The sequence below is a fragment of the Phyllostomus discolor genome, chromosome 6, assembly GCF_004126475.2.
Source record: "Phyllostomus discolor isolate MPI-MPIP mPhyDis1 chromosome 6, mPhyDis1.pri.v3, whole genome shotgun sequence".
In the NCBI taxonomy this organism is placed as follows: Eukaryota; Metazoa; Chordata; class Mammalia; order Chiroptera; family Phyllostomidae; genus Phyllostomus; species Phyllostomus discolor.
In genome coordinates, this window is record NC_040908.2 from 116,465,177 (window position 1) to 116,480,493 (window position 15,317).

The 15,317-nt window shown below is 43.2% G+C and overlaps 1 protein-coding gene across 6 annotated transcripts in view; it reads left to right on the forward strand.

Moving 5' to 3' along the window:
• The window catches only part of TENM4 (teneurin transmembrane protein 4), a 736,252-nt gene that overhangs the window by 437,470 nt on the left and 283,465 nt on the right, over positions 1-15,317 (forward strand). The gene's annotated exons all lie outside the window — the stretch shown is intronic.

Here is a 15,317-nt window from a genome sequence, read left to right on the forward strand (position 1 = left end):
ACATTTAAGGTAATTATTGATAAGTATGTAGTCATTGCCATTTTATTCATTGTTTTTCTGATCGTTTTTGTAAGTCTTCTCTGTTCCTTTCTTATTCTCTCAAAAAGCAAGGATTAGAAATCTGTCAGCCTTTAAAAAAATATGACAACCTGTAAAAAGGACTCATATTTTGACCATTGTGCTGGGTGGCCTCCTTACTCTTACTATTATTGATATTAATTGCACAAAACCATTTGTCACTTATTACAGGACCTCGGGCTTACTCTGTCACCATTACAGACCTCAATTTTCTCCTGTGTAAACAAATGTACAGATAGGGCTAGAGGAACTTTGCTCTTTTTAAGCTTCACAGAGAAGTGATTAGAAGCTCAAGCCTCCGTTGGCATCAGCTCCCTAGATCCACTTCCTGGCTCTCCCATTCTCAGTCAGCTATGTGACTTTGGCCAAGTTGACTGACCACTGTGCATTTTTGTATCATCATCTGAAGCAAGTCATAACAGTTGGTACTTGACAAGATTGTCATGAGAATTAAAATAGATGTATGTCTACACACAGTTTGGCACACGGTCTTGCAAAGAGAAAGTTCCCCATCAATGCTAGCTATCATAATCATTGTTATTAACTAATCATCTGTTCTCTCTCCTGCACAAAAGTCCTCTGAGAGCAAAATACTCAGTTTTTCAGGCAGAAAGCCTGAAAGCAGTTTCTTTCAAAAAATCATAGATTTACAGAATGTATGCACTTAACCTTTCTTTTGAACTTTTCTTTTTTTATCTGCTAAATGGGGGTAATAAAGAGAAACTCAGAGATTAAATGGAATAGCATAAATTGGCCTTGATAGTTTTCATTATTGAAGCTCTAAGAGAGTTTAGAAGACAGCTAAAGAGACCCAGAGTTCAATGTCTTGATTGAGATGGCACAGCCTAGTTGACCTGATGCTGGAGCTTAGAACCCAGGAAGGAGGGCAAGCCCTGGATTGTCAGGGACCTTTCTAGGATCTGAACCCTGCCTCTGTTCCCACGCATCTCTTCACCACTTCCACTCCCTCCACTCCAGACATTCCCAGCTGACCATACTCATAACTCCCTACCTTGGGCCTCTGCATATGTAGTTCTCACTGCCTGGGACACTGAAACCAGCCTACCCAGCATGTACACATGCACATACCTCACACATGACACACCAGATGCATACAGACACCCACAATGCCTCCTTCACTTGGCCAACTCCTCATTCACATTCAGACTTCTGCTTTAACATCCTTTTCTGCAGACAGAAGGTGCTGCTATGCCCTAAGGCTTCATTCACTCAGGGCCTGGCTGCCCTTTGTGCTTCCCACTCTCACAGCACTGTCGGGTTCACTCAGCCACTAGCCTAGGAACTTTTCGAAGGCAGACAGAGCCCAACCTAATTTTCCTCCATAACTCCATCTGGGTGCTGGGTGGGTCCCCTGTGGGATTGCTGAGAACTGAATGGGCAAGATCTGGCTGACAGGACACTCCAGAAGGGTACTTATACTTAGCCTTTGTCCCCAAGAGGGTGGCACTCTCTTCCTCTGACTAGTCCAGGGACAAATACTGCACAACATCCACCACCCATCTCAGCCTCACAGACTGCTGGGTTCCGTGGACTCAGTATGTAGGAACAGCCCCAGTGTGTTTCTTCCCCTGCAGCCACCTTTCTCGCCTCACTTCCCCAACCACATGAAATCCGAGGCAAATGCAGTCCATGTGTGCCAGCACTAAAGTCACAGGATGCTGCTTCTCAGGCCCTGCCCAAGAAATGCCTAAGAAGCTTTATACTATAGCTTTCTCCAGTGCCCTCCCCTCTAGAAAGTAAGAAATCCCATTTACTAGCAGAAATCAAACTCTGCTAGCCAAGGTGTAGGGCAAGGTCTAAATTCCTGACCTTGGGATATTGCATGGCTTTAGACTCCAAAATACAAACACTTTCCTCTCCAAATGAAACTTTTTGGTTAAAGAAAACAAAAACAACCAACACCTTTATTTCTTTTTCAATCCAGGATCCTTAGTCAGGGTGACCACTCTCCCTGGGCAGCCTAGGCCGGCGGTCCCCAACCTCCAGGCTGCAGACCGGTACCAGTCTGCAGCCTGTTAGGAGCCAGGCACATTGCCTGTGAGCAGCAGGCAAGTGACCAAAGTTTCACTCTCATTACTGTCTGAGCTCTGCCTCAATCCCTACTCCATGGAAAATTGCCTTCCACGAAACCGGTCCTTGGTGCCAAGAAATTTGGGGACCACTGACCTAGGTGGTAGGGCCTTTTCATTAGCTACTTGTATTGATTTCTGGCTTCATTGTTAATGTCATATTCCCCCACCACAATGTCCTTGATCTGGGCATGGAACCAGCATAGGTACAGAGTCCTCTCACACGGGTTCAGTCCTGCTCCTCCTCTCAAGGACTGCATGACCTCAGTCTTTCTGGAGCTTGTTTTCTTTATCAGTAAAATGGGAACAATAGTATCTACCTTGTAGAGGTGTCACAAAGGCTAAATGTGATGATGGATATAAAAGCTCCTTTTATATAAACGATCACCAGCTGAGGAAACCCCACATCTCAAAGATGGGGTGGTGTGGCAGACAAGAAACGGGCTTGGCGTCACACCTGGAAGTTCTATTTACTACCTATAGCTCTAGGGTAAGTCACTTGGCCTTCCCATGCTTCAGGTTATTCATCTGTAAAAGGGGGCTTCTGTATCCTTGGTCGGGTATCCCAGTTTGTTGCAGTGTCCTCCTGTACACCAAAAGGTTGCAGGTTCCATCCCCAGTCAGGAGGCACCAGATCAGTATTTCCTTTCTCACACACGTTTCTCTCTCTCTCTCTCCCCCTCTCTTCCTCTCTCTCCCCTACACCCCCTTCCTCTCTCTCTAAAATCAATAAACATATCCTCCAGTGAGGATTTTTTTAAAAAGAGCTTCTATGTTGTAAGCTCCACAAAGGCAGTATTATGGGCTGAAATGTACCCCCCCACACACACACAGTTTCAAGTCCTAACCCCAAGTACCTTAGAATGTGGCCTTCTTTGGAGAGAGGATCATTGCAAATGTAAGTTCACACTGGAGTGGAGCAGTGTCCTCATAGGAAGATAGCCATATAAAGACAGACGCATGTCGGGGAGGCCATGTGACAGTTGGAAGGAAGAGACTGGAGTTAGTCAGCCACAAGCCAAGGACCACCAAAGATTGCCAGCAAACCAGTAGGGGTTAAGAAGAAGCCAGGCATGATTTCTACAGGTTTCAGAGGAAGCAGAGCACTGTCAACACCTTGATCTTAGACTTCTAGCTGCCAAAACTGTAAGACAATAAATGTCTGCTGTTTTAAGATACTCCATTTGTAGTTACTTGGTTACAGGAGCCCTCGGAAACAAACACAGACTGGGACACGTGACATGATTTTGCCTTTCACTGCATCCCCAGCACCTAGCAGAGAGGCTGACACGTGGTAGCCCCTCAATTATTTGTCGAGTGAGTGAATAATCCTTGCCGTGAAGGTCATGTTGAAAACCATGTGTAAAGTGATTAGCATACTGCTGGATACACAGAAGCTATTTGGTAAATGTTTATTCCTTTCCCTCTTTTATCATCTCAAAGGCTCCCTTCTGTACAGAAAGTAGTTTGGGGTGAGAACAAGGCTGTTTTTCTTCTAATTTTTGCCTAAAGCCTCCTAAATGGCCCCAGACCTTGGGGTACCTCTCTCTGGGGAAATTCAGTCTGAGGGAGGACACCCCATCCTGGAGGGGCAAATTTGAGCAGCCATTTCTGCATTTCTACCCTGTCTCTCTGGGCCTCATTGATTTTTTTAACATTGCTTTCCTTGATTTTTCAAAATTTCCTGGAGTGAGAGTAGAGTAATTTCTGGAAAGCTTAGTCCTTTCTACTTTTGTGCTCTTTCCCCCAAAAAAATTTTTAAAAGCTTTATATAAATCTAATGAAAGCAGAGGCTTTGGCACAATGAGCAAGTTCAGGGAAAACTGTCTAGAATCAGGACATTTATAGGGGAAAATGTAAAGAAAATGCCTCTTGTTACATTCACACCAAAGGGCTTTCTATTATTTAAAAAAAAAAAAACAACTTTTGTTGAACCCTGGTCAGGTAGCTCAGTTGGTTAGAGCATTGTCCGATACACCAAGGTTATAGGTTCATTCTCCTGTCAGGGCACATACAAGGGTCAACCAATGAATGTGTAAGTAAGTAGAACAATAAAAATCAATGTTCCTCTACCTCCCTCTCTTTCTCTCCCTCTCCCTCCCCCCTTTCCTATCTCCCTAAAGTCAATGAAATGTTTTAAAGTGTTTTAAAGAAAAAAAAAAAAAACTACTTTGTTGTAATATAGCAGATATCTAGAAAACTACAGAAACAATAAATCTACAGCTTGGGCTTTACTTCATTTTTTTCTGGTAAAATTTTTCCCAGTTTATTGATTACACTAGTCCTTATTCCCCCTTTAAGACTCTAAGAAAGACAGAGTAAGTTTCTAGAAAGAACCCTAGCTGTAGGCCCAGGTGGCCTGGGCCAGAACCCTAACTCCACAATCACTAGCTCTGTGACTTGGAGCAAGTTGTTTAACTTTTTGAACATTGTTATTCCCCGTCTGTGGTTGAAGAGAGATCAGGGAAGTAAACCCTTGAATTTCCAAGGCATGTTCTTGTGTTTAGGGTCCAAAAGAACAAGGCTCAGCCTTGCAGCCACCAGAGGGTGACCTTGAGTAGGTTCTTTGTGTGCCTCAAATTCTGCATCTGTCAGTTGGAGAGATCCTAATGTGCCTGCAGGAGTATGAGGCTGATTGAGATGATCTATATAAAGGTGGTCTGAAGGCAGACACATGGTAGCTATGGAAGCTATGGAATTCATGTCAGTTCTCTTGCCTCTTTCCTCTGTACTCAACACTCCATTAGCCCTGCAGTACCCAAGGAGAAATGGGACTTGACAATCCAGTTGTGCAGTTCTGCGGCAGGAATTTTACAGCTGTCTATATTGAGTGGGAGGAGGGAAATATGTATATAAACCCAGGAAATAATAAATGACTTTGAAATGGCTCTTTGGGAGCACTTTCCTAATCAAATCTCAATGCAAAGCTCGAACCTTCATCTCGAACAGAGTGCTCTGTGACTACAGATTGTCAAGGCCCGCCACAAACTTCAGCCCCTCCTTGGTCATGTCACCAGCAGATTTTGACACAGAGGGATAATCCAGCTTTCACTGTGCCTTCCTTCTTCCCTGTATTCCATGGAAAGTGACCTTTCTGTCCAGCCTGATTAGAACCTCTAGTGGCCCAAATGGACCATCTTAAACCCCTTTGGAAGAAACTGTTGGCAAAAGTTAAAAGAACCAGTGAGAGCCTGAGGTTGCAGCTGACAGTTGGAGTTCCGTGAGCCTCTTATTTCTCCTGCCCACCTCCCCCAACACCTCCTTCACCACTCATCCCCTCCTATACACCTGCCTCTCACATGATATAATGCATGTCTGTGTCCCTCACCCACAAGACTGGGCTCCCCTTTAAAGTTAGTTCTGTGTGCCTAGTACCCAGGCAGGGCCTTGCACAGAGAGTCTATCTTACCGATCAGTGATGCCTATAGAGCAGTGCCTGGGACAGGATAGTCACAAAATAAATAAATGATGAAAGACTAAATGCTTACTACTCAGGAATAAAAAAGACAGATAACTCAGTTCTAAAATGAAGATCTGAAATAGACCTTTCTCAAAGAAGATTTACAAATGGCCATAAGCACATGCAAAGATGCTCAACACTATTAGTCATCAGGCAGTAGTAATCAAAACCACAGTGAGATACTACTTTGTATCCACATGAATGGCTATAATCAAAAGTCAGATAATAAAAAGTGTTGGCAAAGACGTGCAGAAATTAAAACTCGCAAACACTACTGGTGGGAATGAAAAATCTTGCAGCCACTAGAAAACAACCTGGTAGTTCCTCCAAAGGTTGAACAGTCACCTTCTGGTCCAGCAGTTCCACTCCTAGGTATACACCAAAGAGAAATGAAAACATTCATCTACCAAAACATTTACACAAATGCGTGTAGCATTTTATTCAGAATACACAAAAAGTAAAAACAACCCATTTCCATCAACTGATGAATGGATAAATAAAATGTAGTATATCCATATGATACAATATTACTTGGCAATAAAATGAAGACCTGACCCACATTACAACATGGATGAACATTGCAAACATTATAGTAAATGAAAGAAGCCAGTCACAAAAGGTTTGTCCATAAAGTATCCAGCCATGCAATGTGAAAAATGGGGCTTTAGTGAAGAAGATTCAAGACATAAGAAACATTGTACATAGAACAATGACGACTCAGTCCCCTTCAAAGTAGGCACCTTGGGACCTCACACAGCTCCCCCAATCGCCATCAGGTGCCCTGTTGTATTTTCCTAAACCTCAGTCTGAAATCTTTTCCCTTCCAAAGGTGATTTTAGTTTTGGGAAAAACCAACTCACAGTGTGCTACATCTGGGCTTTAGGGGGGCTGAGTCACCTGGGTGACTTAACATTTCACCAAAAAACTGCACAAAACGTGATGCATAAGCAGGCACATTGCTGTGATGAAGCTGCCAATCACCACTTGCCTGTAGCTGTGGCCTTCAGAATAGTTTCTGTGGAGGAATGTTCAAGCTTAACACAAAATTTGATGCAGATTCATTGCTCTACTCACTCAGTCATTTTTAATGCAATGGCCACACAGTACCCATGCTCACTCAACCACACCTACCACCCCCCTGACTAGTACAGTGAAGTCGTCCTTGTTCACACATGTGCATTCCAGTCCACTCTCCTTGACTGCCAGGTTACATAGACATCATGCAAACCATTCTTGTTATATTAACAATGGCTGGACTTTTTCCGGACAAACCTCATATTATATGACTCCATTCACATGCAATGTTCAGAACAGGCACATCCGTAGAGACAGGAAATCGATGCGTGATTGTCTAGGACTACAGGAGGTTAGAAGGAAATGGGGAATGACTGCTAATGAGTATGAGGTTTATTTGGTGGAGTGATGAAAATATTCTAAATCAGTTGTGGTGATGGTTGTACTCCTCTGAGAATACAGGGATAGGCAAGAGTAGGTTTGCAGTTGTGAATACACAAAACAGTTTATTCCTGTAGTATTATTTATTGGTTATTATTTCCATACAAACAATTGTAAACCCACTTCTCCTCATCCTGTATAGTGAAAGCCCTTGAATAGTATGCTTTAAATGGATGACTTGTGTGTGAATTATAACGTGTATGGTATGTGAATTATATTTTAATGAAGCTGTTTTTATCAAAAAAAAAAAGCAATGAATGTCTTCATTTAATGTCCCTGTATCAAACAGCAGACTGGCTGTTGGGCCATCCCTGATCAAAGAGATGAAGGTGCTCTCTTCTCCATCTTGAGATGGAAGGGGCACCGGGAGCAGGCAGGGAGGCAGGTGGAAGCACAGCTCCTTTTCTGGTGGATGCTTAACGAAAACAAGAGTGGCCCCAAGAAACCTGTGAGGAGGACAGCCAGAGATCAAATGGGCTGAGCCTGACAAATTTACAGCGTCCTGTTTTCCTGAGACCATTTTCCCAACATAAGTCACAGAGACAGATGGCCCCAGACCTGCTCCTGAGAATAAACACTGTCTAGGAGAGGAGAGTTGACTGAGTGGGCGCTGCCCGGCCTCAGGAGGAAGACCCACAAGATTTAATAGGCTGGAAAAGAGGCAAATTTGGGCCCAGGAGGCTTCAGTGCTGCCAGCTCATCCCACCAGTGACCCAAAGCAGACACGGTTGTCTTCGCTGCCTTTCTGAGTGTGTGTTTTCTTCTCCTCAAAATAACTTCTATTGTTTTCATTTCATCTTGTCATCACATTTGTTCCTTGCAAAAAATTAGAAAATATAGAAAAATATAAAGAAAAAATAAAATTCACAATTAGGCTTTAAGGTAACACATATTGACATTTTTATACAGTTTGTGCACTCACACACGTTTAAACAGTGTCAGAATTACTTTCATACATTTTGCCTCATGCTTTTTTAGGTCCTATTTTCCATGTCCCTAAACATTCTTTACAAGCATGATTTATAATGTCTGCACATTAACGTTTTACTGACGTGCCTTCATTTACATAATTAGGTATTTTTAACATAAGGATCTTTTTCTTTTTTAACATCTAAATCTTTTTTTTTGCTTTTTAACTATTACAAGTGATGTTGTAATGGATATCTTGATAAGTAAATCTTTTGTGAAGTCATGATTATGTTATCGGGTAAATTCCTAGAAGTGGAATTGTTTGGTTAAAAGGTTTTTCCACTTTAGAAATCAGTATACTGATTTCTACACCCAAAGTATACTACCAATATCAGCGCCTAAAATCTTGTCTGTATTTAAAACCCACATCTATTTTTGTACTTACTGTATGCCAGATATTTTCACATTTATTATTTCACTTCCCCCTGAAGTTTTAAAAATTTTGAAAGTATAAAAAGAACTATATGTGCTCCTTGTAGAAAAATTTGAAGCCATAAAATCATATTTAAAAAAAATAAAAATTGCCCGTATCGGGGATAACCATTGTTAAAGATTTTTTCAGCTGATCTTTTCTCCTACACATTTATACATATTCATTCTATAAATGTTTTATGAGCATTTACTATGCTGAAGGAGTCTGACTTTCCATTGTAACTGAAATCATTTTTAAACTATTTCTTTTACAATCTCCTTTAATGCTCAGAGCAGCCTCCCTGAGATGTGGACTGCCATTACTCCTGTAGGAAGTTGGACCACAAAGAGCCTCAGCGTGTCCGAGTCTCACAACACCCTGATGGGGCCTTTGAGGCATAAAGAGGTCAGAGAACTTCCCCATGACCCCACACATATTGCTGACTTGCACCCAATCTCCTGACCCCTAGTCTATGCAGCAGACTCTCGCCTCTGATGTGGAGCTGAATCTATACTGCCCCCAAATGGGATGGCCCTATAACTAGTTGTCCAAATCAGGACATTTTTAGAGTAAAGGTGGGACACTAAGTAATGCAAGGTAGCAGATGTAAACTGGGGCGGCCACTGACAAACCAGAATGTCCGGTCCCTCCAGGTCTCTAGTTACAGGTTCTAGCACTTTGAAATGGTTTGCAGCAGTGGAGTTCAATTCATTCCAAATACTGCAGGAATCAGTTCTGCAGACCTTTTCTGAGCTGAGACTCTGAGCCAGAGGAGATCCCCATTTTCCTCAATTCCCCATCCTCTGTTCTGAACTGAGGTTCAATTGAGTCCTAATTAAGAGGAAATAGGTATGAAGTCAGTGCATGAGAAGAGAAGGACTGCATATGGTTTTAAGTGGAGGGACTAGAGTATTTCCAGGAAGGAGACTGAGCAGGTGGCCTTCACAGGAAGGCTGACTCTGCCAGCCCAGGGTTCAGTTGAGATGAGGTACCTGTGTGGGCCCAAGGATCTTGTTTCATTCCCTGTCTCACCACCGCCCCCCCCCCCCCCCCCCCGCCCAATGTCATTTATTGAGTAATTGCTATGTACTGGGCATTGTGCAAAGCAATTTACACACTAACTTCTAAAATGCAGGCCTGCCAGATTAAAGATTATTGGGAGGATTTTGCAGTAATAATCCAGGGAACCTGGCTAGAGAGAAAGCGCTGTCCCTACGGCACACAGTGGGTGCTCTGATTTTATAGACAGGGACTCATGCTTCCCCACTGTGTGATCAGGCCAGGATTTTCAGTGCTGTAGCCTACATGGGGTTTAACATAGATCCGTAAGATTCCATTTGGGTGTTTAGATGGATTCCTCGGAGTGCTGAGAAAAGTGTTGTTGTTTTTTTTTAAGTGTACTTCGTTAATGGCTTTCTTTCTTTGACACAGTAATAAACTTGTTCGTCAGCTAGCCCTTCACCATTTAGTCTCGTGACATATCCCACAGACATACCCAGAATCTGGAATGCTGGAAGGCTCATCCTTGAGAACTAGCTTGCCCTAGTTATAGGTTGCATTTCAGATGCTAAGGAAAGCTACCATCTAATCATGCAATGGCAAATCTCAGGATTCCCTGGTCACATGTTCTTTTCCTATGTCATGGCTGACTCCCTAACACCTCCCCTCTTTTTTTGACCTCAACAAGTAATACACATTAATAATGGTGTCACTGGCAGGCTTGTAGGTCTGTAACTGCTTGGTCCCCAAACCACCCCCTTCATACTATGGAAGACCTACAGCTGGAGGGATGGTAGAGGGAATCAATGTTGGTTGAGCTCTTCCAGTGAGGCTGCTGAGGTTCACACAAGCATAATGTCATCAATCCAGGAGCAACTCTTCACAGTGGGTATTCACACTCTATTTTTCAAAGGAGAAAACTGAGAAGTAAGTGACTTACCCAAGGCCATCCATATACCCAGTGTAAAACTGGGCTCTGACCCCTGGTTTATGTGATAGGAAGTCTGTGGCCTTTCCACTTTATATGTGTTTCAGTGGATGGAAAGGAATCTCCCTTTTTCTTCTCCAAACCAGGTCTGATCAATTTAGTTCACATCACTCAATGGAAACAGCATTGCAGTTCTGGGTTCTTTCCCAGGTCCTATGACAGATTACTTCACTTTTCTAAGCCTCCATTTTTTTCTGACCCTGAAAATTGGGATGAGTTTTCCTAACCATAGGTTTGTTGTGAGGGAAAGATCTTCTACATGACCTGGCCAAGTTCCTGGCCTCCAGGAGGAGCTCTGCAAATGTTTGTTCCTGGCCCCTCTGCCCCACCCCACCCATATAGTTGTCTGTGTGTGTCACTTTGTAGCTTTCTTTCTCCATCCTCATCTACTTAGAGCTAGGCTCACAGACCTCCTAAAAGACTTAGATGGCTCCCCTCCACCCTTCACTGGCCCCCCTTAGTCACTGGAATGAGAGTATGGAGGTTCATTTCAATTATCTCGTCTCTTTTACCATGGCCAATGGGAAATTCCATAATACCAGGATCCCTTCAGCTGCTGATCAGGATACACGGGAAGGCAATCCTAAACTCCAATTCCATTGTCTCCTGGCATCAGGCATCCTTATTTGCCTAAATAAATATGCACCTGGGCCCCACGTAGAAGGCAAGCATCCTGGCTGAGCTGAGCCAATTAGAAAGGAGATCTGGGTGGCTGAGCAGATGCCTCAGATTTAAAGAGCAGATCCCTCTAAAGCACAGGTTCCTGCCTTTAAAAAATTTCCACAAGTCACCCAGACCCAGTAGCTTAGTTGGCTAAAGTGTCATCCTGATAGGCCAAGGTTGTGGGTCCAGTTCCTGGTCAGGACCCATACAAGAAGCAACCAATGAATGCATGAATAAGTGGAGCAACAAATCAATGTTTCTTTTCTCTCTCTCTCTCTCTCTCTCTCTCTCTCTCTCTCTCTCTCTCCCCTGTTCTCCCTCCCTCTCCTCCCTGCTTCCTCCTTCTCTCTCTTTCTCTCTCCCTCTCTCTCTCTCTAAAAAATAAAAAAGAATAAGTAAAAATTCCCACAACTCCCCAGTTAAGATCTGATTTCCTTCTCATTGTGTGCAAGGCCTAAACCTACTGTTTAAAGACTAAGTTTTCACTATTCTCTTTACATAAGCTTTTTATTCCATAATCCAAGCACTCTCCTTCCTTTCTGCTCCCCTTTCTTCTTTTAACCAATATTAACCAATGCTTTCTGTGTACCAGACACTGTGCTAAGCACTAGAGAATAGGTAATGGGCAAGTCAGGCAGTCTAGTGGGCGGATACAGCAGACAACTGAACACTACAGTATGCGAAGTGTTGCAACAGGGAAGTATGGGGACCTATGGAGGCACCCAGAAAGGCATCAGGGAATTCTTCCTGGGGGAGGTGAGCCTGAGATTAAGCCAAAGAATGAGCAGGGGCTAGCGAGATACATGGGGTAGTAACAATGAAGAAAAGGGAAGATGAGAGGAAGCTCTCAGGGAGAAGGAAGAACATGTGCAAAAACTCAGGCAAGACTTTGTAGTTGTGCTCCAAGAGGTGTCATTCAGATGGATTCAGTGTGCCCTAAGATTGTGCAACTCAGCAAACTTAGACAAAAGAGAAAGCAGTGAGTTTCTGGAAATGGGAGCAGGCTGGCATATCTCAGTAGGCTTGGTGGGAAGTTACTGATAACTAATCCATGATACTTGAGAAATAAGGGGTGCGTGAAGGAACCTGGATGCCAGACAAAGGATGAAAGAATGAGAACCTTAAGCTGGGTGTGCGGTGTTCATCCCTCTGTGATGGATGCTTATGCCTCCATCTCTTCCCATTGGAATCCTCTTTGGCTCCAGAAAGCCTTTCCAGTTCCTCCTGTTGAAATTAGCCTCTTGCCTATCATCCTCTCACTGCACTGGGCTGTCTTCTATTCTGAAAGGTCCCACCACTAACCCGCTCAGAGCTCCAAGTGACCCTCTCCCTCTCCACCCACTGCTTCTTTGGGGCTGTCTCTCTCACAGTTGGCATCATGCTCGCCTTCTGGCCAATCAGTGGATGCTTAGGAAATGTTTGTGGAATGAAACAGTGTTTCCCATACTTTTGCAATCAGGCACTGCACTTATAAAAAAGAAAAGATGAAGAAAGCCAGTACCCTCAGTTTATATACATGTATTTATGCATTGCAACATCTAACATTTATTAGGTGTTTACTGGCTGCTACACTATTTTCAATGTTACTTGTTTTAACTCCTTTAATCTTCAGTGCAACCCTGTGTAGTAGGTATTCTTTTTTTTTTCCTTATTCCATTATATAGATGAGGAAAATGAGGCACAAGAGTGAAGTAATTGCCCAAAGTCATGTATACAGAGCTAGCAAGTAGTGTAATTAAAAGTCAGATGTTGCCCTGGCTGGGTGGCTCAGTTGGCTGGAGCATCATCTTGCATACCAAAAGGTTTAGGGTTTGATTCCTGATCAGGACACATACCTAGGTTGCAGGTTCAATCCCTAGTCAGGGCACATATGGGAGGCAACCAACCAACCAACCTTCCTCCTTCCTTCCTTCCTTCCTTCCTTCCTTCCTTCCTTCCTTCCTTCCCCAACTCTCTCTCCCTCCCTCCCTGTCCCTCTCCTCCTCTCCTCTGTCTCTAAATATCAATAAACATATCCTCAGATGATGATTTTTAAAAAAAACCAAATGTCCACATTTCCTAAGATTTAACACATACAAAAAATAAAACTTAATAAATTAAAAGTCAAATGTATTGTCTCTTAATACCACTGTATTTTTAATACAACTCTACCCTGCTTCTGTAGATGCTGATAAATAAGAGGGAGGGAATTAACATGTTTCTAATAGCATTGTATTTCACAGAAACCTCATGAGTTATTGCGTACTTACTAAGGGGCCCAGCACCTGGTTAGGTGCTTTGCAAGTTGGCTCAGGGGTATTCAGGACAACCCTGGAGGCCCAGGGTGGTTTGGAAACACTAGTTTGGATGATGTTGAGGTGATTGGGTGGAAGGGAGAAGAAACAGGCATGAGGCCTGGGAGGGCACTGTGCTGTTCTCAGCCCAGGGACTCTGGAGTCTGTAATGGAACAATTTACTTAGTTCTGGAACTATTTATTTCGTGAAGTTTGACAGATTTACTCAGGAAGAGGCTGTAACAAATACCCTGAAACAGCAGATCATATTTCTGAGCTTTTGTCTGAAATCGTAACAACTCAATGTGGTGTGGTGCTGGTTATCTCCAGCTCATCAGAACCTGATTGGAGATTATAAGATGTCTTTGGTTAATAAAAGATGAGGAAATTAAAGTATATTTACTTAATAAATGCAGCCTGGTTGACAAAATCTTTCCAAAACTGGGACCAATCACGAATGGGTTTCTCCATGGGGTGGATTCTTTCAATTTAATGAACATTTAGTGAGTACTGACCCTGGGCTCCCGCTTCCTCGTACATACCACAGGCTCAGATTGAGTGTCTGTAGTCCTCACGACATCTGCATGAAGGGGGAAGGGTAGCGGGCCTACAAATGAGTAACTGGAAGTCATTTTCCCAAGATCACAGAGCTAATAGGAGGCTAGGTCATGACGCAAACCCCAATTCTGTTGAACTCCAAAGCCCACTCCAAGAATGTACTGTACCCCCGGAATGTGCCATATGCTATTATGTGTGAGACAGCTACAGATAAGTGCAAATACAGCGGGGCAAACACGATGTCAGAACTGAAGACAAGGTCAGAGGGAGGAATGATCACCCCCATAGTGACATGCCGGGAAGACCCTCTCAGGGTGAATTGGAAACACTCGTTTGGATGATTTTAAGGTGAATCACAGCTCAGATTCTTAGGTAAAGGAACCAAAACAGAGAGGGCAGTCACTCAGGGGTTGTACCGTGGCCACTGATCCATGCTGCCTCAAGTGCTCTCACTGAATTTCTAATAGGAACCAGCCAAATGGTGTACACAGCAACTCTACAAAATGCTGCAAGTGGGGTGCCAAGAGTCATGGAGCCTGCAAAATCCTGCAGGATTTGGTGACTGTGACTAAGTGAACCTCTCCTGGTGAACAGACCACAGAAAAACTTTTTTTTAAGTTAACATTTTTTTTCAAATTTCAACAATGAGCAGGTCTCTGTGCCACTGACCCCTGAGGGCCCCACCAGATCTTAGGACCTCATGTCTGGGTGCAATATGTTTCTTAAGATTCAGTCTCTTTATACAACTGGATGGATCTGATTATGTTTTAAAACTTATAGCAGTTTTAAAGGGGGGAGACAAGAAGCAGCCTTTGCTGTTGTGTGGATGCAGTGTCTTGTACTGTAAACTTTTTTATGTCTGTGCTTATTATGTCCCCTCTCCCCTGGACGATGTGCTGCATGCGTCTGAAGGCCACCGCTGGCGGGACTGGAAACTGTCTGACACCGAAAGTCTCGTCCCAGACTTTCACCTTCTCCTTCTGAAGAGTGGGGAGTGTGCTCCCAGAACTTAAAGCTGGGATTTTAGGATCAGAGACTCCTGACACGTTAGAAACTTGGAGTCAAACATACTGACTTGGTGCATTATGGCACTCACTGAATATTAGTGTCCTAAGATTATAGAGTTGTTTCATCCCAGATTATTAGAAGTTAAGGATCCTAGTATGTTAGACACTTGGAGTTCACCTATTCAGCAAATATTTGGTGCCTAGTATATGTCAAACACTACGCTAGATTCTAGGGATAGAGAAATGAAGACTACTGAAGTTTTTGCTCTCAAGGAGTTTGCAGAGAGTGCCAGGATTTAAGAATCTTAAAATGTTAGATTCTTGGAAAAGTAAAACATTAGAATGTTTAAATCCTAGAATTTCAG